The following is a 25,923-nucleotide window of genomic DNA, read 5'->3' as shown; positions in this document are numbered from 1 at the left end:
TCCTAAAGGTATCTCTTCCAATAACAGACCTAATGTTTCTTGCAGTAGTGTGGTGTACTTCCTACCATTAGGATTTCCTTCGATGAAATAGGGGCCTGTAATTCTGTCCTCCAGAATTCCACACCATGCATTCACCGACCACGGTTTTTGGTGTGCAACTTGCCGTAGCCAACAGGGATTTTCAGTTGCCCAATAATGCATGTTACGCAAATTAACATTTCCATGGTGGTAAATGTAGCCTTGCCAGTAAATAAAATCAAATTTATAAGTGTGTCATCCTTCTGAATTTGAAGTTTGAGCCCATCGACATAATTCAATGCGACGCATACAATCCGTACCAGTTGATTCTTGGTAGAGACCGATATGGTAAGGATGATATTTATGGCGATGCAGAACACGAACAACACTACCCTGGCTCATGCCAGATTCCCTTGCGATTTAACAAGAATTAACAGAAGGATCTCGAACGACAGTGGCAAGAATACCAATTTCCATTTCCCCAGTAGTAACTTTCCTTTGCCGGATATGTCTCCGATGCGTTAAAGATCCAGTTGTTCTCAATTTATCATACACATATTTAAATGTACGACGTGTAGGGTGAGTACGTCGAGGATATCTTTCAGCGTATAAGTCTCTAGTTCTCACTGAATTTCGTTGGCATTCTCCGTAAATGAGAAGCATATCGATTTGTTCTTCGAAGTTATACATCATTCACACTCGCTTGATACGACGATACTAGTCTTACCGTTCTTTTATTGCGTGTTTTATTGCGAAACCGTCGAATGGTGTTTACATGTCAATGGCACGTTAGATGGAGACGCCGTATTCGGCGAATGTTTACTATTTGTACGATATACGTGAGAGAATTGTCAGAGCATGTGTTTCGACAAGTGCCGAAGTGATAAGGAATACCACTGAATCAATGATAAGAAGACTGCAGCACTACATTGACACCAGTGGTCATCACGTGAACACCTTCTGTAAATGGGCGATCATGCCACCTTTTTCACCTTCCTTGACCTTCAAAGACCTTACTGGTACACTTCATTGGATTTGTCTCGATAGCCGCTATCAGAAAATAAGTACCAAACTATAGCATCCCATTTTAAAAAAAACGAAGTTGACCTTCATATCTGTTACGCGACCCTACCTAATAACAAAAAACCAACATCATATTATCGCCCCCGTTGTCCCATGCAACTTTTGTCCCACAAACTTTTCAGCTACTATCATATTTTCGGAGATATTCTAGGTGTCAATAGTTAGTGATTCACCCTGTATAGAAAGCAGAGGGTAGTAACAACGCTTTGTGCCTTAATAAACGGTTTTTAATGACTGGCAGCTGTCCTTGAGAAGCAGAACAGATGTGTGACGTAGATTTGTTCTACTGTGGATGGTGATCTGCAAATATCGTAGGTGCCCTGTAACACCGCTTTACGAAGGTTTGTGTACGAGCTTTTAACATCTTATATTCCATGAAGAACTGTCTTTTTAGTGTACCATTCCGACACATTTTATTTTACCAGCCGCTAGAAAATATCTGAGTTAAGTAAATGTTATTGGTATTGTCGCTATTGTGGTTGTCTGTCAGGGGGCTGGGTTGATGCAGCTGTCCTGTAAAAGACTCTTCAGCTCTTCAGAATTATTGAGTCTACAATCACCTAAAACTGCAGACCGTAATCATGCTTTGTTATCCCTATATAATTTTACCCGCTACCTCCCTCCACTTCCCACAATGACGTAATTGACGATCACGTGTTTCGTAAATAAGGTCATGTCAACCAATCCCTTGCCTTAGTCTAGGTTTACCATAAATTACTTTAACCAGATTCGATATATAATCTACCCATCCAATCCTCAGCATTTTTCTATAGTACCACACGTCCAATGCTTATATTGTCTTCCTGTTTGTACTATATGTTCGCCGGCCGAAGTGGCCGTGCGGTTAAAGGCGCTGCAGTCTGGAACCGCAAGACCGCTAAGGTCGCAGGTTCGAATCCTGCCTCGGGCATGGATGTTTGTGATGTCCTTAGGTTAGTTAGGTTTAACTAGTTCAAAGTTCCAGGGGACTAATGACCTCAGCAGTTGAGTCCCATAGTGCTCAGAGCCATTTGAACCATTTTACTATATGTTCAGGTTCAAATGCCTCTGAGCACTATGGGACTTAACTACTGACGTCATCAGTCCCCTAGAACTTAGAACTACTTAAACCTAACTAACCTAAGGACATCACACACATCCATGCCCGAGGCAGGATTCGAACCTGCGACCGTAGCGGTCACGCGGTTCCAGTCTGTAGAGCCTAGAACCGCTCGGCCACCCCGGCCGGCTATATGTTCAGAAAAGACTACTTCTGCTTTAAACATAATATATGTTACACATCGACACATCGGCAAATTAAGTATTTGTCGTATCCTTTGTCTTCCTCAAAGTTTGTTTCCTAACTTGGTACGTTTTTCTGTTTGAGAAGTGTAAGTTCTCATTTTGTAAGTGCAAAATAAGGCAGTGTGTGGCGCAGTTTTCATTTCTTCTGAACAGTCAGCTACTTAGCTCCTCAAGGCATCAGCGTCCATAGATGACACATCAGCAGGGTAGAATATTGCATGTCTAGGATTCTGTCTGCTTTTATAGTTTACTTCATCAGATAGTCCTGCTAGAATGGGTAAGATGTGTGCTTGCTGTGTGCAGATGCAGGTGGAGCTGTCCGCAGTTCATGAACAGTTGAAAGGGGTTTTGTCTACGGTTAGTCACCTTCATACTGCTGCCCAGGGATGTAGCGATGGTAAGTAATCTGGCACATAGCGTGGGACACGTCAGGTGTCGCTCGTTTTACTCAGGGGCTCCTTTGCGTAGGCACCTCCTAATGTACCTGACGCGTTGGAGTCGCCCTAACAGCAGAGTGAGTGGTAAGTGGTAAAGCGTTCGTGTCGCATCGAGGCGGTGTGGAGATTGGTCATCTAGCCTCGCCCATACAGCCTGTGAGTGGGAATGTGGCCACTGTTTCAGCAGGGTCCGAGCAGGCACATGGAAGGGGGGGGGGGATGGGGGCTAGGTGACTAGTTATCGAGAGCTCCAACGTTAGGCGTGTTATGGAGTCCCTTAGGCAGATAGCGTTCAGCGCTGGGAAGAAAGCCAATGTGCACTTAGTATATTTGTCGCGCGGCCTCATCCGAGATGTGGAGATAGCTGTCACATGGGTTTTGAGGCCATTCTCAGTTCATGCAGGCGGCTAGTGGAGGTGGTTAGGGCTCCCGGTCTCATCCTTACGGTGCCAGCAGAGCTCGTAATTTGCAGCATTGCTCCCAGAGTTAGCCTGGGTCCTTTGGTTTTTAGCCGAGCGGAGGGTCTGAACCAAAGGCTTCGTCGACTCTGTGACGCTCTTGGCTGCAGATTTCTAGAACTGTGTTACCGTTTGTGGATTCGGAGGACTCCACTCGGTTTTTCAGTGGTGCATTACGCAAAGGAAGCAGCTACTCGGGCAGCAGATTACGTGTGGAGAACACTCGAGGGTTTTTAGGCTATGCTGTAGTTTGCAGCACTCTGATGAACACCGGACAGTCGATACATAGCAGGTGAAGTTGGACCACGTTCAGAGTAAAGACACTTCGACAGTCAAAACTTTATCAGTAAATTGTAGAAGTATCTGTAAAAAACTTTCCAAATTTACTGTCCTGCAGGAAAGTTCTCACACCTGAAATATTCGTGGGACAGCTAACTGGCCAAAACCCGAAGTGGAAAGCTGTGAAATATTTAGCGAGTCATGGAACGCATGCCGGAAAGACAGATTAGAGGCCATAGGAGAGGGATTGTTCATTGCAGCTGACAAAAATATTGTTTCCATTAAGGTAGAAATTGAATGTGACAATGAAGTTATCTGGTCGTGTATGACAGGTGCAGGTGGAACCAGCTGAACTGTTGGATGCTTTTACCAGCCACCTGGTTTCACTACGACGGTTCTAGAGTCATTCACAGAAAGTCTACGGTCAGTAGCTCATACATACTCAGATCGTGCCATACTAGTTGGAGGCGACTTTAAGCCGCCGAGTATAGACCGGAATGTCTATGGATTCGTTGCAGAAGGTTCAGACAGACAATCGTGCGAAGTACTTTTGAACACGTTTTCTGAAAACTTGCTTGAGCAGCTAGTTCGGCAACCCACAAGCAGTAGAAATATCTTAAACTTTGTGCCTACAAATATGTTGGGTCTTATCGCAACGTCGGAATAGAAAGGGAGTTTATAGCTCAGTAAGTCATTAAAGCAACTATGGTTATGAAAGTTAATAAATGAGTCAAGAAGGATAGAAGAATATTTCTGCTAGAAAGAGCAGATAAGAAATGGTTAGCATTTCAGTTATGCAGCGAATTAACATCACATACTTACAGCAGGATGCACGTGGAGAAATTATTGCTCAAGGTTTTACAGTATATAAATGGTGATCTGGAGGTTTATGTTCCTAATAAGTGGATTAAGAACGGAAAAGCCCCGCCATAGTTTAATAACGAAATGCGGAAAATGTTGAGGAAGCAGAGGATGTTATACTCTCGGTTCAAAAGAGAACACGCAAATGACTAGAAGTAAAGGTTAGCAGAGATTCGTGCGTGTGTGAAAATATCTACGCGCGAAACATCAAGCAACTACCGACGTCATACCTTAGCAAAAGATCTGCCAGAGAATCCGAGAAAAATCTGGTGTTATGTGAAATCGTTAAGCAGGTCTAAAGCTTCCACCCACTCACTTATTGACCAGTCTGGTGTTGCAGATGAAAATAGCAAAGCGAAGGCCGAAGTTTCAAATTTCGCATTCAAGAAATCTTTCATACGGGAGGATCGTATAAACATACCGTCCTCCCCCTGCGGGTTCGGGGGTGAGAATAGGCCCGCGGTATTCCTGCCAGTCGTAAGAGGCGACTAAAAGGAGTCTCAAACGTTTCGGCCTTATGTGATGGTCCCCTCTCGGGTTTCACCTCTATCTTTCTAAATTCTTCCGAAGAGTGAGCCAATTGGGGAAGGGCGCCTTACATGGTGCGCTGTATCCATCGTGCGTTGAGACCTTGCGCCAGCTTTCTCGTCGTCGCAATGCTGTCCCGCTCGTTTTACATCTCTTGGACTAGGATACGTTCCCGTGTGCGATTACCACTCTGCACTCTGCAGTGTTGCTTTTTGCTGCGACGACGACCTTGGACTTTTTTGCACCTAAGATCCAGCTCGGTAGCCAGTCCGTTGTGGCGGGGCCGCCATGTACCCTATGGTTGCAACCCCCTGACAACACAGGGATCGCTCTACTGATGCCTGCGCCCTTTACTCCCCATGTATGCCAAGGAGTAGATGCCCATCTCCTTGGGGCATCAAGACTCCCGGCAATGGCCATCCTGGCAGGTGACCCTTTCTGTGGCTGGGTGGCGCACATGGGGAGGGCCCTTGGTCGGAGTAGGTGGCATCAGGGTGAATGACACGCAATGAAGCGTGACACATCATCTCTTGCTGGTGACCAGCCACCAGCAGTCTCTAAGTGTTCGAGGGCTCATTTTAGAGCTAACGTGTATGACCCCAAATCGTTCGCCTCCCTGGCCACACCTTGGGAGGAACGAAAGGCTATGAATGGCAGTGAAACGTATTCGCCCCAATATCTCGTCTGTACCAGAGGTGATAGGGAATCCTTTGTCTCTGGGAAGCCTCAGTTCTTTGTAGAGCATTTAAGAGGACAAGTTTGGGGAGGTGGAGGGCTTGTCCAAAATGCGCTCTGGGTCAGTTTTGATAAAAACGGCATCCTCTGCAGGATCTTACAGAAAGAGCGCAAATTCATGGAATATAAGACCCTGGACCGACTAACCTATACTGAGGCTAAGAGGAAATACGAACGCCTCCATCCTGTGCGAATGACTTCCTCCTAGCCGGTCGGAGTGGCCGAGCAGTTCTAGGCGCTACAGTCTGGAACCGCGCGATCGCTACGGTCGCAGGTTTGAATCCTGCCTCGGGCATGGATGTGTGTGATGTCCTTAGGTTAGTTAGGTTTAAGTAGTTCTAAGTCCTAGGGGACTGATGACCTCAGAAGTTGAGTCCCATAGTGCTCAGAGCCATTTGAACCATTTTTTTTTTACTTCCTCCTATGCCACTGCAACGGCAACTGTGTTAGCCCCATCAGTCACGCGACTTTCAGTCGGCTCGCCGATTCGTACCAAGTATGCCCCCTTGCCCGTAGGGGGCACTACACCTCCTGTTGCTCCTACGCCACCTAACTCGGGAGCAACACGCCCCCCCCCCCACACACACACATACATCAGGGACATCCATCCCCGCTTCTAAGCCGGAGAAGCGTCCAACTTCTTCAGCTTCTCACGCTCGAAAGGGGTCCCTTGGGTCCCTCCCTTCCCAGGTTTCCACAAGCGGGAAGGCTGACGCCCGACAGTGGCATAAGTGCCCACAACCAGTTGGTCATAGGGCTTTGCGATCCTCCTCTGTCCACAACCTTCCAACTCTGCGTCTGAGGACGAGGTTGAGATTCTGTTCTGGTGTCTGCTGAGGACCTCGATCTCGCCGCTCAATCAGACGCAATGGATAGCACTTGCCCTGGTGCTCAATCGGAGGCAGCAGGTGACCCAGTGGCGTAATCTGTCTTTCACTCTCTTCACAGCGAGTCTGCCCTCTACAAACACCTTTAGAGGCTGTCGCTGTTTGGGTGTGGACGCCATAGGCTGTTACTGTCTGCAATCTTCCACCGGATGGTGATGTCCCGCAGCGTGTCCTGGCTACGCTGATATCCCAATTGCCGCCACCTTTCCTGTTAATGGGCGACTTCAACGCCCTTAAGTCTCTGTGGGATGGGTCAGTGGCGACAGGTCGAGGCGCCACAGTTGAGCATGTATTGGCACAGCTTGACCTCTCCCTTTTAAACTATGGAGCCTTCACACATTTCAGTGTGGCACATGGTATGTACTCCGCCATTGACCTTTCGATCTGCAGCCCTAGCCTCTTACAGTCTGTCCAATGGAGTGTGCATGACGACCTATGTGGTAGTGACCACTTCCCGATCTTTCTGTCACTGCCACAGCGTCACTCTTCTGGGCGCCCTTGCAGATAGGCTATGAATAAGGCTGACTGGGACTTGTTCTCCTCCACTGCCGCTATTGAGCCTCTTTCTAATGAAGCCATTGATGAGATGGTTCACTCGGTCACCACCGGCATCGTTACTGCCGCAGAATCTGTCATTCGACCGTTCTTCTGGGTCCCCTCGGCGGAGGACTGTGCCTGCGATCCATGAGGCGATTAAAGATCGCAGGCGGGCGCTCTAGCGTCATACGCGGCATCCATCTTTAGAAAACCTCATCGCCCTTAAACGGCTCCGTGTTCGGGCCCGCCGCATCATTCGCCAACACATGCAGGAGTGCTGGGAACGGTATGTGTCCACCATTGGCCTCCATATCTCTCCATCGCAGGTCTGGGCCAAGATTAGAATCCTCTATGGCTATTGGACCCCAGTCAATGTCCCTGCGCTGTCACTGAATGGAACAGTTTGTACTGACCCCGACATCATTGCAAACCGGTTAGCAGACCATTTTGCTCTCAGTTCCGCTTCTGTGAATTACCCACTGGCCTTCCGCTCCATTAAAGAGCGGTTGGAACGTGGTAGCCTTTCATTTCACACCCGCCATCCTGAATCCTACAATGTCCCATTCACTGAGTGGGAATTCCACAATGCCCTAGCTGCTTGCCCTGCTACAGCTCCCGGGCCAGATCGCATCTAATGTCAGATGCTGAAACACCTCTCAGTGGACTGCCAGTGACGCCTCCTCCACCTTTACAACAGTATCTGGGTCGAGTCCGAGTTTCGGTCGCAATGGCTGGAAAGCATTGTTATCCCCACTTTGAAACCTGGCAAGAACCCATTGGAGGTGGGCAGCTACCGCCCCATTAGCCTCACCAACGTTCTTTGCAAGTTGCTCGAACGCATGGTGAGCCAGCGGTTGAGTTGGGTACTCGAGTCTCGGGGCCGTCTGGCTCCGTCCCAGAGTGGGTTCCGTGAAAGCCGCTCTGCCGCCGACAATCTGGTGAGCCTGGAGTCAGCCATCCATACGACCTTTGCCCGCCGTCAGCACCTCGTCGCTGTCTTTTTCAACATGCGGAAGGCGTACGATACGACATGGCGCAATCACATCCTCTCTACGCTTAATGATTGGGGTCTTCGGGGTCCTTTGCCGATTTTCCTACGAAATTTTCTGTCGCATCGTACCTTCCGCGTGCAAGTCGCGGCCTCCCATAGTTCCTCCTGAGTTCAGAAGAACGGGGTACCACAGGGATCTGTCCTATGTGTTTTTAATTGCAATTAACGGGCTCGCTACGGCGGTGGGAACGTCTGTCTCAGCTTCCTTGTATGCCGATGACTTCTCCCTCTACTATAGCTCCATTGGCATTGCAGCTGCTGAACGTCAGCTGCAGGGCGCTATCCGCAAGGCGCAGTCTTGGGCTGTAGCGCATGGCTTCCAGTTTTCGGCTGCCAAGACCTGCGTTATACATTTCTGCCGGCGACGAACAGTTCACCCTGAGCCGCGACTTTATCTTGCCAGCGAACTTCTTGCTGTGGTGGAGACACATCAATTTTTGGGTGTTGTTTTTGATGCCCGATTGACTTGGCTCCCACATATTCGGCAGCTTAAACAGATGTGTTGGCGGCATCCTAATGCTCTGCGATGCTTGAGCCACGCTACCTGGGGCGCCGACCGATCTACCCTCTTACGGCTCTACCAGGCGTTAATCCAGTCCCGTCTGGATTATGGGAGCCTGGCTTATGGTTCAGCATCCCCTTCTGCATTGAAGGTGCTGGACCCTATCCTTCACAGCGGGATACGACTTGCCACTGGTGCTTTCCGGACCAGCCCTGTGAACAGCTTACTTGTGGGGGCAGGTGTTACTCCACTGAAGTTACGGCGCCAACGTTTACTGGCCGCTTATGCTGCACATGTTTTTTGCATGCCCGGGCAACCTAATTATCGTCTCCTGTCCCCTCAGTCAGTCGTCCGTCTCCCAGAACGTCGGCCCCGGTCGGATTGTACGATCGCGGTTCGAGTCAGAGAGCTTCTCTCAGGGCTTGAGGTTTTCCCTCTTCCACCTCCTTTCCGGGCCCCTCTGCGTGCACCCCCGTGGTGCGTGCGCTGCCCTAGCCTTCAGCTCGATTTGGCACAGGGCCCGAAGGACTCAGTCCCTCCAGAGGCCTTCCGCAGGCCGCTTTCTTTCCCTCCTTGCCACGTTTCAGGGCTCTGGCGTTGTTTACACTGACGGTTCGATGGTTGCTGGTCGTGTCGGTTATGCTCTGACTCTAGGGGACCACCGCTGAGCTGGTCGCCATCTTTCGTGCCCTAGAGTATATCCGCTCCTGCTCAGGTGAGTCCTTCGTTATCTGTAGCGACTCCCCGAGCAGTTTACGAGCTATCGACCAGTGATTCCCTCGCTGTCGTCTGGTGATGGCTGTCCAGGAGTCCCTCCATACTCTTGCCCGTTGCGGCCGCTCTATGCTGTTTGTGTGGACCCCAGGCCATGTTGGGATACCAGACAATGAACATGTCGACAGCGTGGCCAAATAGGCCACCAGTAAACCATCTCTGGAGATTGGCCTCCCGGATGCTGATTTGCGAGCGATCTTACGCCGCAAAGCTTTCGAACTTTGGGACACTAAATGGCGCAACCTGACGACGGCAAACAAACTCCGTCCTATCAAGGAGACGACGGATGTGTGGTGGTCATCCATGCGAGCCACTCGCAGTGACTCAGTAGTCCTTTGTCGGCTCCGCATTGGCCACACCCGCTTGACACAGAGCCATTTACTGCGCCATGAGGACCCGCCTGTATGTCGCTGCAGGTCGACTTTCACAGTGCTCCATATTTTGTTGGCCTGTCCCTTTTAGCTGTGCTCAGGCAGACGTTTGCGCTGCCTGATACGCTCCCTGCTCTTTTAAAAGATGACATTGCTATGGCAGGCTTAGTTTTGCGTTTTATTCGGGCAGGGTTTTTTTGTCACTTAATCGAAGTGTTTTTCCTTTTTGTATTGATTCTGGCCTTTGGTCTACGATTTGAGTCTGAGTTTTTAGTGTGTTTCTCGGTGGTTGGCTTTTCCTTTTTCGTCTCTATGGTCGGCCAACCACTGTCACACTCTGTGTGATTTTAATTTCTCTTGTCTGATCTCTGTCTGCCTCTTTCTTGTCACATGTCGTCTGTTGTCATGTCCACTGTTCGTTTTTTATTCTTTGTGGGTGTTTGAAGGTTTAGGAATAAGGGACCGATGACCGTAGCAGTCTGGTCCCTTCAATCCCACAAACCAACTAAACGTACCGTCCTTTGACCATCGAACAGACTCCCGTATGGACGGCATAGTAATAAGTATCCCTGGCGTAGAGAAACGAAACAACCGTGTCAGGATGGAATTCCAGTTCGGTTCTACTACGAGTACGCTACGGCATAAGCGCCTTACCTAGCTTGCATTTATCATGAATCTCTCACCTAGCTCAAAGTCCCGTTGTTGTGGTTGTGGTCTACAGTCCTGAGACTGCTTTCATGCATCTCTCCATGCTACTCTATCCTGTGCAAGCTTCTTCATCTCCCAATGCCTACTGCAATATACATCTTCTGAATCTGCTTCGTGTATTCATCTCTTGGTCTCCCTCTACGATTTTTACCCTCCACACTGCCCTCCAATACTAAATTGGTCATCCCTTGATGCCTCAGAACATGTCCTACCAATCGATCCCCTCTTCTAATCAAGTTGTGCCACAAATTTCTCTTATCTCCAATTCTATTCAATACCTCCTCATTAGTTATGTGATCTACCCATCTAATCTTCAGCATTCTTCTGTAGCATCACATTTCGAAAGCTTCTATTCTCTTCTTGTCTAAACTATTTATCGTCCACGTTTCACTTCCATGCATGGCTACACTCTATACAAATACGTTTAGAAAAGACTTCCTTACACTTAAATCTATACTCGATGTTAAAAAATTTCTCTTCTTCAGAAACGCTTTCCTTGCCATCGCCAATCTACATTTTATATCCTCTCTACTTCGACCATCATCAGTTATTTTGCTCCCCAAATAGCTAAACTCATTTACTATTTTAAGCGTCTCATTTCCTTATCTAATTCCCGCAGCATCACCCGATTTAATTCGACTACATTCCATTACCCTCGTTTTGCTTTTGTTGATGCTCATCTTATATCCTCCTTTCAAGACACTGTCCATTCCGTTCAGCTGCTCTTGTAGGTCCTTTGCTCTCTCTGACAGAATTACAGTGTCATCGGCGAATCTTAAAGTTTTTATTTATTCTCCATAGATTTTAATTCCTAATCCGAATTTTTCTTTTGTCCCACGGGAGTGGGAAAAAGTGCAGGTGACTCTTATGTTTAGGAAGGGTAGAAGAATGGACCCGCAAAATTACGGATTAATATCCCTAATTTTGTTTTGTTACAAAATCCTTGAAAATATTCTCAGCTTGAATATAATAAATTTTCTTGATAGCGAGAAGCTTATGTTCACGAATCGGCATAGTTTTAGGAAGCATCGCTCCTGCGAAACACAGCTTGCCCTTCCCTCAAATGTTATACTGCGAACTATGGATAGAGAGCAACAGGCACACTGCATATTTCTAGATTTCCGGAAAGCATTTGACGGTTACAGGCTGTTAACGAAGCTACGAGCATGTGTTACAGTTTCATTGGGAGTATTTTAGGAAAGCGTGGGTCATCTATAAGGGGGACCGCGACCTATTCTTCAGTATTGCTCAAGTGTTTCAGATGCGTACTAAGTCGTATTGAAGTAAGACGTCGAAGTAATTCAGAAACGGGCTGACAGTTTTAGTACTGGTGGATTCGAACAAAGTGCAGGTGCTACGTAGATGCTCCGGGAACTTAAATGGGAATCTGCGGGAGGAAGGGAACACTATTGAGAAAATTCAGAGGAAAAACATCTAAAGCTGACTGCACAACGACTATACTGCCTACAACGTTCATTACGTGCAAGGACCGAACGGCTCCTACGGAGGCGTATAGACGCTCATTTTTCCCACGATCTATTGTTTGAGCGGAACGGGCTGTCGCTGAGCACTATGGGACTTCCGAGGTCATCAGTTCCCTAGAACTTAGAACTACTTAAATCTAACTAACCTAAGGACATCACACACATCCATTCCCGACGCAGGATTCGAACCTGCGACCGTAGTGGTCTCGCGGTTCCAGACTGTAGCGCCTAGAACCGCTCGGCCACTTCGGCCGGCCGAGCGGAACGGTAAAGGAAAGGATTTGTAGTGATACAGCGTACTCTCTGCCACCACGTGCCGTGCGGTAGCTTGTGTAATGTGTGTGTAGATGTAGATGTAAATGCAGATATTATGGATGTCAAGAAACTGCTCTTTTTAAGAAACCATTTTCTTGCTGTTGATAGTCCACGTTTTAGGTCTACGTAGGCCATCGACAGTTGGTTCATTGCTTATAGTAAAAAATCTCATTTACTGCTTTTAGTAGTGTCTCATTTCCTATTCTGATTCCCGTAGCATTACTTGATGTAATTAGATTACATTCCAAGACCCTTGATTAACTATTGTTGATGAGCATCTTATAATCTCTTCTCCGTTCAACTCTTCTTCCGAGTTCGAATTTCTTCGCCTTGAATTTTATTTGCCTTTCCGGAATGCCGTTTGGTTTCCTTTACAACATACTCACTGTACAGATAGGACAACACTTCTTTTCACTCCTCTTCTACTGCTTCACCTTCATGAATACCCCTAGGGTTTTATAAATGAATTCTTATTTCAGCGGAAACTGTACAAAACCGTTCACGTCTCGTATATTATCCACAATACCTTCAGAATTTCGAGGAGTGTATTCAATTTAATATTAGTAAATGATTTGCTAAACATAAATATGATTGTAAATATGAGTACCAACATTTACACTGAGCCATTTAGAGAAACTACGGAGAACCTATACCTAGATGACCTGATTGTGACTTTAACTGCCGGCTTTCCTGATACGAGTCCAGTGTTCTTCTTGTCCGCCACCTCACTCATTGTATTACACCAGTACTGATGGTCTGCAGGAGTCGTAAGTGCGAATATACATTGTGTTCAGAAAATGTTTATTCACCCTTACGACTCCTTGCAGGCCATAAACAACGACGTTCCAGTCTGTCTTCTCTGGCCCACTGTGCCACACGATGGTACACAAGCACTAAGACAATGGTAGAAGGCAAGTGGCTAATTTATTAAATATAAGTTTTACTTTATTATACCATTTAAATGATAAGTGTATAATAGAGCAGGCCCCTGCTTAGTGAACTGCTATGCAATGTTTGTTTGGGTCCTTTGCAATGTTTTCTGTTGACGATCAGACACTGCAAAACTCTGGCGACTATCATTACAGAAGGATGTGATTCGCACCTGCTACCGTATTTTATTCTTATCTCGGAACACTAGTATGTTTTCTCAATTAGCACCATCGATTCCGTTGAACTGTCCCTCTAAGTTCGAATTTCTGCACCTTTAATTCTATTTGCCTTTCAGAAATTAACCTGGATTTCCTTCACAGCTTGCATGCTGTACGGGTACAACAACAGTTTCTATCACTTCTGAATTACTGCTTCTTTTACGAATAATCTTACGACTCTTATAACCGAAATTTCGTTCCTTTAGAATTTAGATAATCATTCGCTCCTCCTATATTATCCTTGCCACCTTCAGAATTTTGAGGAGTGTATTAACATAAATACAGCATTATCTACATTGTGCGACTGAGTAAAATCACGGAGGACCTTAACCCGTATGACCAGACAGTGTTTTGGGCTGCTGCATTTCGTGATGCGAGACCGTTGTTTGACTTGTGCGCCAGTGTGTTACCTTAATAATCCTGGTCTGGAGGAGTCGTAAGTGTGCATACACATTGCTTTAAGAAAATGTATATGCCCACTTATGACGCCCTGCAGGCCTTAACGATGGACGTTCCAGTCTTTCTTCGGTGGGCCATTGTGGCCACAATCATCCACTAACCGTAAGATAATGCTTGTGGGTCTGTATTTTATTAAATATGAAATTTACTTTATTATTGCACTTGTATCATATGCAGATAACAGGGAAGGCCTCAGATTGGTGCAATGCAATGTAGCGTCTTTGGGATCTTGGCATTTTTCTCATACGTTCGTTAAAAATACATTAAGCAAGGGCCCACTTTTTTGCGAGTACACAAGTCATTGTTTTGTTTTATCATCCAAACATGTTTCGCCACACTTGTGACATCCTCACTGCGTTTTTTCCTGAAATATAGGCTTACGCTGTTATATAAAAATATTATATTTTCAATCGGGGGCAACCACGGCTAAAATAGTTTTACATGGACGCTTGACAAAACATATACGGTAAAGTTTTTTTTTTAAATACAGGTGTTAAAACTATTAAAATGAAACTAAATGAAATGTCGAATGGTCAACAGTAGCTGTATTTGTTCACGGCACTTATAAATCCACACAAACGGTTTCGCAACTTTTAAGTTGTGTTGTCTGGTGCAAGTATAAATGATATGTCATGTGTTACGGAATGTCTCAGAGTAACAACTGGCTTGGCTAGGTAAAATTATCAGCCCTCCCCACTGATTGAGAAGCATCGAAGTTTGATAAAAAGACCATCGTCAAAGGTGAATGTCATATCTGTGTCGACTCGCGAACTGTGCACTTACGCATTGAAATATGCTCCAGTCGGCCTATGTGTGGCAACAAAATTACCCTCATAGATGTTATTCAGGGAACTACTGAGCCCTGTAGTGACAAAACGCGACACACACTCGTGTATTTACCACCATCATAGCAGCTGACAAAATGGTTCAAATGGCTCTGAGCACAATGATACTTAACATCTGAGGTCATCAGTCCCCTAGACTTAGAACTACTTAAACCTAACTAGCCTAAGGACATCACACACATCCACGCCCGAGGCAGGATTCGAACCTGTGACCGTAGCGGTCGCGTGGTTCCAGACTGAAGCGCCTAGAACCGCTCGGACACATTGGCCGGCAGCAGCTGACAAAATAAGCTACGAGCGTCCAATGCGTTTTATAATCGTTAGCTGCTATTGCCGTCCGGGTATGAGTTTTAACACCTGAATACATTCGAGGAGCTACAGCCCGGAACCGAGGGACCACTACGGTCGCAGGTTCGAATCCTGCCTCAGGTATGGATGTGTGTGATGTCCTTAGGTTAGTTAGGTTTAAGTAGTTCTAAGTTCTAGGGGACTGATGCCTCAGATGTTAAGTCCCATAGTGCTCAGACCCATTTGACCATTTTTGAACCTGAATACAAAAAAAGGACTCTTCACTGTCCGAATTGCCAAGCAATCATGTGCATAAAAACAAACTTGTCACAGCTAAGGACTAGCAAAATAATAGAATGGTAAGGCCAAAAACGGGCATATGACACGAATTTTACCAGAAAATGCATTTTATAGATTGGGTAATAACCAAAAAATCAATGCAGACGATTTTCTAACATCTTTCATGTTTTCAGATGACATGGTGCACTAATTTAGACATGTGGCTGATATTAGTTGGAAGCCACAGGACACGTTCTTTTTGTGGTCTTCCGTCCAGAAACTGGTTTGATGCAGCTCTCCATGATACTCTATCCTGTGCAAGCTTCTTCATCCCCCAGTACCTACTGCAACCTACATCCTTCTGAATCTGTTCAGTGTATTTATCTCTTGACCTCCCTCTACGATTTTTACCCTACACGCTGCCCTCCAGTACTAAATTGGTGATTCCGTGATGCCTCAGAACATGTCCTACCAACCGATCCCTTCTTGTAGTCAAGTTGTGCCACAAATTTCTCTTATCTCCAATTCTATTCAATACCTCCTCATTAGTTATGTGATCTACCCATCTAATCTTCAGCATTCTTCTGTAGCATCACATTTCAAAAGCTTCTATTCTCTTCTTGTCTAAACTATTTATCGTCCAAGTTTCACTTCCATGCATGGCTAACTCCATACAAATACGTTTAGAAAAGACTTCCTGACACTTAAATATATACTCGATGTTAAAAAATTTCTCTTCTTCAAAAACGCTTTCCTTGCCATTGCCAATCTACATTTTATATCCTCTCTACTTCGACCATCATCAGTTATTTTGCTCCCCAAATAGCTAAACTCATTTACTATTTTAAGCGTCTCATTTCCTGATCTAATTCCCGCAGCATCACCCGTTTTAATTCGACTACATTCCATTACCCTCGTTTTGTGTTTGTTGATGTTCATCTTATATCCTCCTTTCAAGACACTGTCCATTCCGTTCAGCTGCTCTTCCAGGTTCTTTGCTGTCTCTGACAGAATTACAAAGTCATCGGCGAACCTCAAAGTTTTTATTTCTTCTCTATGGATTTTAATTCCTACTCCGAATTATTCTTTTCTTTCCTTACTGCTTGCTCAATATACAGATTGAATAGGCTACAACCCTGTCTCACTCCCTCCCCAACCACTGCTTCCCTTTCATGACCCTCGACTCTTATAACTGCCTTCTGCTTTCTGTACAAATTGTACATAGCCTTTGGTTCCCTGTATTTTACCCGTGCCACCTTAAGAGTATTCCAGTCAACATTGTCAACAGCTTTCTCTAAGTCTACAAATGCTAGAAACGTAGGTTTGCGTTTCCTTAATCTATTTTCTAAGATAAGTCGTAGGGTCAGTATTACCTCACGTGTTCCAATATTTCTACAGAATCCAAACTGATCTCCCCCTAGTTCGGCTTCTACTAGTTTTTTCATTCGTCTGTAAAAAGTTAGTGTTAGTATTTTGCAGCCGAGGCTTATTAAACTGATAGTTCAGCAAATTTTCACATCTGTCATCACCTGCTTTCTTTGTGATTAGAATTATTATATTCTTCTTGCAGTCTGAGGGTATTTCGCCTGTCTCATACATCTTGCTCACTATATGGTAGAGATTTGTTAGGCCTGGCTCAGCCAAGGCTGTCAGTAGTTTTAATGGAATGTTGTCTACTCCCGCGCCCTTGTTTCAATTTAGGTCCTTGAGTGCTCTGTCAAACTCTTTACGCAGTATCATATCTCCTATTTTACCTTCATCTACATTCTCTTCCATTTCTATAATATTGTCCTCAAGAACATCGCTCTTGTATAGACCGTCTATATTCCTTCCTCTTTTCTGCTTTCCCTCCTTTGCTTAGAACTGGTTTCCATCTGAGCTCTTGATATTTATGCAAGTGGTGCTCTTTTCTCCAAAGGTCTCTTTAATTTTCCTGTAGACAGTATCTATCTTACCCCTAGTGATATGCGCCTCTGCATCCTTACATTTGTCAACTAGCCATCCCGGCTTAGCCATTTTGCACTTATTGTCGATCTCATTTTTGAGACGTTTGTATTCCCTTTTGTCTGCTTCATTTACTGCATTTTTATATTTTTTCCTTTCATCAGTTAAATTCAATGTCTCTTCTGTTACCCAAGGATTTATATTAGCCCTCGTCTTTTTACCTACTTGATCCTCTGCTATCTTCACTATTTCATCTCTCAAAGCTACCCATTCTTCTTCTACTGTATTTTTTCCCCCATTTTTGTCAATCGTTCCCTAATGCTCTCGCTGAAGCTCTCTACAACCTCTGGTTCTTTCAGTTTATCCAGGTCCCATCTCCTCAAATTCCCACCTTTTTGGAGTTTCTTCAGTTTCAATCTACAGTTTATAACCAATAGATTGCGGTCAGAGTCCACATATGCCCCTGGAAATCTCTTACAATTTAAAACCTGGTTCCTGAATCTCTGTCCTACCATTATATAATCTATCTTACACATTCCAGTATCTCCAGGCTCCTTCCATGTATACAACCTTCATTCATGATTCTTGAACCAAGTGTTAGCTATGATTAAGTTATCCTCTGTGCAAAATTCTACCAGGCGGCTTCCTCTTTCATTCCTTACTCCCATTCCATATTCACCTACTACTTCTCCTTCTCTTCCTTTTCCTGCTATCGAGTTCCAGTCACCCACGACTACTAAATTTTCGTCTATCTTCACTATCTGAATAATTTCTTGTATCTCATCATACATTTCGTCAATCTCTTCGTCATGTGCGGAGCTAGTTGGCACATAAACTTCTACTACTGTGGTAGGCGTGGGCTTCGTATCTATCTTGGCCACAATAATGCGTTCACTATGCTGTTTGTAGTAGCTTACCCGCATTCCTATTTTCCTATTCATTATTAAACCTACTCTTGAATTGCCCCTATTTGATTTTGTATTTATAACCCTGTATTCACCTGACCAGAAGTCTTGTTCCTCCTGCCACCGAACTTCACTAATTCCCACTATATCTAACTTTAACCTATCCATTTCCCTTTTTAAATTTTCAAACCTACCTGCCCGATTAAGGGATCTGACATTCCACGCTCCGATCCGTAGAACGCCAGTTTTCTTTCTCTTGATAACATCGTCATGCCGAGTAGTCCCCTCCCGCAGATCCGAATGGGGGACTATTTTACCTCCGGAATATTTTACCCAAGAGGACGCCATCATTATTTAACCATACAGTGAAGCTACATGCCCTCGGGAAAAATTACGGCTGCAGTTTCCCCTTGCTTTCAGCCGTTCGCAGTACCAGCACAGCAAGGCCGTTTTGGTTAGTGTTACAAGGCCAGATCAGTCAATCATTCAGACTGTTGCCACTGCAACTACTGAAAAGGCTGCTGCCCCTCTTCAGGAAGCACACGTATGTCTGGCCTCTCAACAGATACCCCTCCGTTGTGGTTGCACCTACGGTTCGGGTATCGGTATCGCTGAGGCACGCAAGCCTCCCTATCAACGGCAAGGTCCATGGTTCATGGGGGGCCACAGGACAAACACGAAATAAAATAGAAGCTAAAATGCACATAACATTTTAAATGATAACAACACCTGATGTGTTATATTCCTTATCGTAAAATAACTTGTATGTACGTATTTCAGGAAAATAATAAAGAAATTGAGGATGCCACAACTGTGGTGAAAGATATTTGGGTGAAAAAACGAAACAATAATTTGTGTACTTGCAAAAAGGCAGACCGAGCCGTAATTCATTATTATTTTTTTGCAAGCACGAGACTAAGCTCAAAACTCTAATATTGCCCTACTTTTATCGTTACACACGGGTCAGTTTCACACAGGTTCTGGTATTTCAAATTTATGTCGAAACACGTTGATGCTTTTTTCGTAAAATATGTATTGCATGCTAGTATAAACTTGGAGAAAGTTCATACCCTCTTCTCGTTTCATATATTTTAGTACTCGTACTTCTGGCCTTCTCGCCGATCAATGGAGCAAATGATTATATCCTCTTGAAAATGACTTGTAACGTCAGTTTTCATTTTTCAAAATATCTGGCAGGAATTTTCTTTAAAATGAACTCTACCATAATCTACACGAGAACTGGTTATGTCCTGTATCTTTTTAAATTTTTACAAACATTTGAAACTATCACTAACTGAAAATATAAATTAATAGGTGAAACGACATTTACTACATGATTTTTAATAACTGGCAACTGATACCGGTAAGCAGAACAGAAGTGTGACATAAATTTGTTCCATTGAGGATGGTGACCTGCGCATATGTGGCTAGACACATTTCTTAACGAAACTTAGTTTAAGTGGTCTTAACATCTTGTATTCCCTAAACAAGTCCAATCTCAATGTAAGTACCCAATTTTCTAGCCATAATCGTAAATATTAATACCAGTACTTGCACTGAGCGACGTACGAGCAGAGATACCTAGGAGGATCTAAACCTCGTTGGCAACTTGGTTTTCTGAACTGCCATACTTGCAGGCGTGTGTCCAGTGATCCAATTGGGTGCCACAACGCACAGTGCGTTACAGTAATAACCGTAGTCTGCAGGAGTCATCAGTGCGATTACGCATTGCCTTAAGAAAATGTTTTTTTCTCATTTATGACGACCTGCAGGCCATAAACAACGACGTTCGAGTCATTCACCTATAGGCCACCATCGTACGCTAGCTGTAAGAGTATAGTTGTGTGTCATTATGATAGTTGTGTGTCAGTGTGAAATTTATTAATTATTAAATGTAATTTGTTATTCTGGCTGTATGAGAAGCATGTAACAATAATGCAGTCCTATGCAGTGTCTGTGGGGTCGCATGTAGTTAACGCCATTGACTATCAGGCATTGCAAAACTTCGTTTTTTATCGTTACAGACGAATCAGTTTCGTATATCTTGCAGTGTCTTATTTCTATCTCGAAATGCTTTTATATTTTCTCGATAAGACATATGAAGAGTGCACGTATAACCTTGGAGAACATTTACCCATTTTTCTTTACTGCATTACTTCTGGCATTTTCAGTGAAATAAGAAATTGTTTATCTTGAAAGTATCTCGTAACGTTAGTTGTTATCTTTCTCAATAGGTGCCACAAGTTTTCTTTCAGTACACTAAAAATACCAATGTTTAATATTTTTTATTTCTTCCTAAATTGTTACTGCCATTTGAAATTATCACGAAGTGGCAATGTTCTAAGTGCGTTAGGTGTCCTTTACCCACCTAGTACCCGACAACCCCTATGGAGCCTTAATAGCCCAGCTCCAGGCAGCCACAGCCACTATCAAATGGGACAGGCGATAAGCTCAGCATTTTCTACTAGTGCTGGTTCGTTACTTGACAGGTTAGTAAATGCCACTTTGTTCCTTAGTACATCAATTTTATTTTCTGACAGCTGCTTTCGCGAAGCAGAACAGAAGTGTAACATGGCTTTGTTCACTGTGGATGGTGATGTGCAGAACACGTTAAGTGCTTTGGCAGTATACATTACGAAAGTTTAAGCGCTTTGTACGGCTTGCAGTCCATAAACCACTATAGTTTCTCTTCTGTACACAATTCTGACACATGATAATTTACGAGGATTTGGAAAATTTTTGCGGTTCACTAAATGTTGTTGTTATTGTTGTTGTAGTGGTCTTCAGTTCAAACACTGGATTGCTGGAGCTCTTCATACTACTGTGTCCCGTTCAGATAGATTGATCTGTGCATGATTCAGCGACTTACTACTATTTGAATCCGCTAACTCTAGTCGTGCTTTGGAATCCCCCCCGTCAGCCACCCTCCCACTTCCAACAATCACGCAACGGACGATAACTTGATGCCACAATAATAGTCCTGTCAACTGATCCCTTCTTTAAGTCTAGTTGTAACATATATTCCTCTTCACCAGATTCTGATGCAGTACATTTTCGTTAGGTAACCGATCGACCCATCTACTCTTCAGCATTCTTCGGTAGAAGCTGTTATTCTAGTCTTATTTGAATTGTTGATGATCCATGTTTAACGCAACTACTTCTCACTGAAACAAAAATATGTATGCGAAGCCAAGGAATTTCTCTTTCTCAGAAAGACTTTTCTTAGTATTACAAATCTTCTTTTCTTCTCCTCTTAGACCGTCATCACTCATTTCATTGCACCTACTCACAAACTACTTTTACTCATTTTAGAAGTGTGTCACATGCTATTCTTATGCAATCAGATTACTTGATTTAATAGGATTAAATATCAGTGGCCATGTATACATTTTGATGACATTCGCCCTATAATCTCATCTCACGTCACTATCCATTCCGTTCAACTGTCCACAAAGTTTGAATTTCTTCCCCTTGAATTTTATTTGCCTTTATGGGTTGCTCTTAGGTTTCCTTCACAACTTGCTCACTGTACGGATAGGATAACACTTCTTCTCCCTCCTCTTCAACCATTTCACCTTCATGAATACCCTTATTGTTTTGTAGCTGAAGTCTTATTTCAGCGGAAACTGTATATAACCGTTCACGTTTTTTATATTATCCACGCTTCCTTTAGAAATTTGAGGACTGTCTTATAGTCATTATTAGTGCACGATTTCCTGAACATAAATATGAATGTATATATGAGTACCCGCGTTTGCACTGTACTATTTAGAGAAAATACAGCGAACCAACATCTAGATGACTGATGGTGACTTGAACTGCCGGCTTTCCTGATACGAGTCCCGTGTGCTTCTTGTTCGCCACCACACTCATTGTATTACACCAGTTCTGATGGTCTGCAGGAGTCGTAAGTGCGAATATACATTGTGTTCGGAAAATGTTTATTCACCCTTACGACTCCTTGCAGGCCATAAACAACGACGTTCCAGTCTGTCTTCTCTGGCCCACTGTGCCACACAATGGTCCAAAAGAAGTAAGACAATAGCAGAAGGTAAAGGGCTAATTTATTAAACATAAATTTTACTTTATTGTACCACTTAAATGATAAGTGTATAATAGAGCAGGCCCCTGCTTAGTGAACTGCTATGCAATGTTTGTTTCGGTCGTTTGCAGTGTTCTCTATTGACGATCGGACACTGCATAACTCCGGCGACTATCATTACAGACGAATGTGATTCGCACCTGCTATCGTATTTTATTCTTGTCTCGGTACACTTGTATGTTTTCTCAATTAACACCACCCATTCCGTTCAACTGTCCTTCTAAGTTCGAATTTCTGCACCTTTAATTCCATTTGTCTTACAGAAAGTATCCTGGATTTCCTTCACAGCTTGTATACTGTAGGGGTACGACAACTGTTTCTTTCGCTTCTCAACCACTGCATCCTTTACGAATAATTTTACAACTCTTATAACCGAAATCTCGTTGCTATAGATTATACATAATAATTATTCGCGTTTCGTATATTATCCACGCCACTTTCAGAACTTTCAGGGGTGTATTCATCATAAATATAGCAGCATCTGCATTGTGCGATTCAGTAAAATCACGGAGGACCTTAACTCGTATGACCAGACTCTGTTTTTGACTGCTCTATTTCCTGATGCGAGACCGTTGTTCGACTTTTGAGCCAGTGTGTTACTTTAATGATTCTGGTCTGGAGGAATCATAAGTGCGCATACTCACTGTTTTAAGAAAATGTACCCACTTATGACGCCATGCAGGCCTTAACGATGGATGTTCCAGTCTTTCTTTGGTGGCCCATTGTGGCACACAATCATCCACTAAACGTAAGATAATGCTTATGGGTGTGTAAATGTTTAGATATAAAATTTACTTTATTATTCCACATGTATCATATGCAGATAACAGAGCAGGCCTCCGCTTGGTGCTGTGCTATACAGTGTCTTTGGTGTCTTCGCATTGTTCTCATACGTTTAGTAATAATGGATTAAGGATGGGAATACCTTTTTGCGAGTACATAAGTAATTGTTTTGTTTTATCATCCAAACATTTTTCGCCACAGTTTGACATCTTAATTGCGTTTATTCATAAAATATATACATACATAGGTCGATAAGAACAAATAATTTTAAAACTGGGGCAACCATGGCTAAAATAGTTCTACATGATTGCTTGACAAATCGTACAGGGAACAGTTCTTTTTTTTTTTAATACGAGTGTTAAAACCATTAAAATGAAACTTAATGAAATGTCAAATGGAGACTGTAGCTGTATTCGTTCACGTCACTTATAAACCCAGACAAACGGTTTCGCAACTTTTAACTGGTGCAAACATAAATGATATGTCTTGAGTTACAGAATGCCTCAAAGTAATAACAGGCTTGGCTAGGTAAAATTTTCAGCCCTCCTCAACTGATAAACAAGCATCGAAAATTGATAAAAAGACCATCGTCAATGGTGAATGTCATATCTGTGTCGGCTCGCGAACTGTGCACTTTCACATTAAAATATGCTCTAGTCGCCTGTGTCAAGCAACAAAATTTCCATCATAGATGCTATTCAGGGAACTACTGAACCCTGCAGTGACAAAAGGCGACACACACTCGTGTATTTACCATCAACATAACAACTTACAACATAAGCTACGAGCGTCCAATGCGTTGCCGAAGCGTTAGCTGCTTTTGCCGTCCGGGTATATGTTTTAACACCTCATTAAAAAAAAAAAAAAAACTCTTCACTGTATGAATTGTCAAGCAATCACGTACATAAAAACAAACTGGTCACAGCTAAGGACTAGCAAAATAAGGTAAGGTGAAAGACGGGCATATGACACGAATTTTACCAGAGGATGCATTTTATAGATTGGGTAATAACCGAAAAAATCAATGCAGACGACTTTCTAACATCTTTCATGTTTTTAGTTGACATGGTGTACTAATTTAGGCCTGTGGCTGATTTTGGTTTTAAGCCACATTACACACACAAAGCAAAATAGAAGCTAAAGTGCACATAACAATTTAAATGACAACAAAACTCATGTGTTATAATCCTTATCGTGAAATTAATTTCTATGTGCGTATTTCAGGAAAATAATAAGAAAACTGAGGATGCCACAACTGTGGTGGAAGATGTATGGATAAAAAAACGAAATAATAATTTTTGTACTTGCAATGAGGCACATCAATCCGTAGTTCATTATTATTTTTTTCCAAGCACGACACTAAGCTCAAAACTCGTTACGAACGGGTCAGTTCCGCACAGGTTATGGTATTTTAAATATATGTCATAACACTTTCATGTTTTTTTCGTAAAATATGTATTGCACGCTAGTATAAACTTGGAGAAAATTCATCCCCCTTCTCAGGTCGTATATTTTAGTACTTATGGCCTTCTCGACGATCAATGGAGCAAACGATTATACGATTATTTGGAAAGTTGTTTAAAATGAACTCTAACATACTCTGCACGAGAACTGTTTATGCCCTGTATCTTTTCGAAAATTTAACTAACATTTGAAATTATCACTAACTGAAAATATAAATTATTAGGTGAAACAACCTGCACAAACTCTGAATGCTGACGACGACTACAGTGCTGAGGTAGACCAGCGCCTGACAGGGAGAGGCAAACAGATCAAGCGATAGGGCTGATCACCTTCTGTCGTTCCTGGTACATTACTGACCATAAAAATTTATTCCCCCAATGTGAGTTCCATCTTTTTCCTCACGTTACAGCACTGCTTCAGTTTAATTATATAGAAAACTGAGGGCTTTAGACGTGAATTTGTACCTTACTACATGACTTTTAATACCTGGCAACGGATTCCGGAAAGCAGAACAGAAGTGTCTTAAATTTGTTCCATTGTGGATAGTGATCTGCACATATGTGGCTAGACACATTGCTTAACGAAACTTAGTTAAAGTGGTCTTAACATCTTGTATTCCATACACAACTTCAATCTCAATGTAAGTACACAATTTTCTAGCCGTAAATATAGATAACAACACTTACACTGAGCGACGTACGAGTAGAGACACCTCGGAGGACCTAAACCTCATTGGCAACTTTTTTTCTGAACTGCCATACTTCCAGGTATGAGTCCAGTGTTCCACTTGTGCGCCACCACGTACTGTGTGTTATATTAATATCGGTGATCTGTAGGAGTCATCAATGCAAATATCCATTGCCTTAAGATTTTTTCTTATTTATGACGTCTTGCAGGCATAAACAACGATGTTCGAGTTATTCATCTGTGGCCCACGATCGCACGCCTACTGAAAGACTGTAGTTGTGTGTCAGCATCATATTGGTGTGTCACTGTGAAATTTATTAATTATCTGATTTACTTTGTTATCCTGGTAGTATGAGGAGCGTGTATTAATAGTGCAGTCCTATGCAATGTTTTTGGGGTCGTAAGTAGTAAACGCCATTGACCGTCAGTCGTTGCAAAACTTGGACTTTTATCGTTACAGACAAATCAGTTTGACACGTCTTGCATTGTCTTATTTTTATCTCGAAATGAATTTATGTGTTCTCGATAACATATGTGAAGAGTGCACCTATAACCTGGGAGAACATTTATCCATTTTTCTTTACTGCATTGCCTGTGGCATTCTCAATGAAATAAGAAATTGTTTATCATGAAAATATCTCTTAACGTTGGTAGTTATTATTCTCGATGGCTGCCACGAGTTTTCTTTTGGTACACTAAAAATACAA

Source organism: Schistocerca serialis, chromosome 3 (assembly GCF_023864345.2).
Source record: "Schistocerca serialis cubense isolate TAMUIC-IGC-003099 chromosome 3, iqSchSeri2.2, whole genome shotgun sequence".
NCBI lineage: Eukaryota > Metazoa > Arthropoda > Insecta > Orthoptera > Acrididae > Schistocerca > Schistocerca serialis.
Note: the sequence above shows the minus strand (reverse complement) of the source record.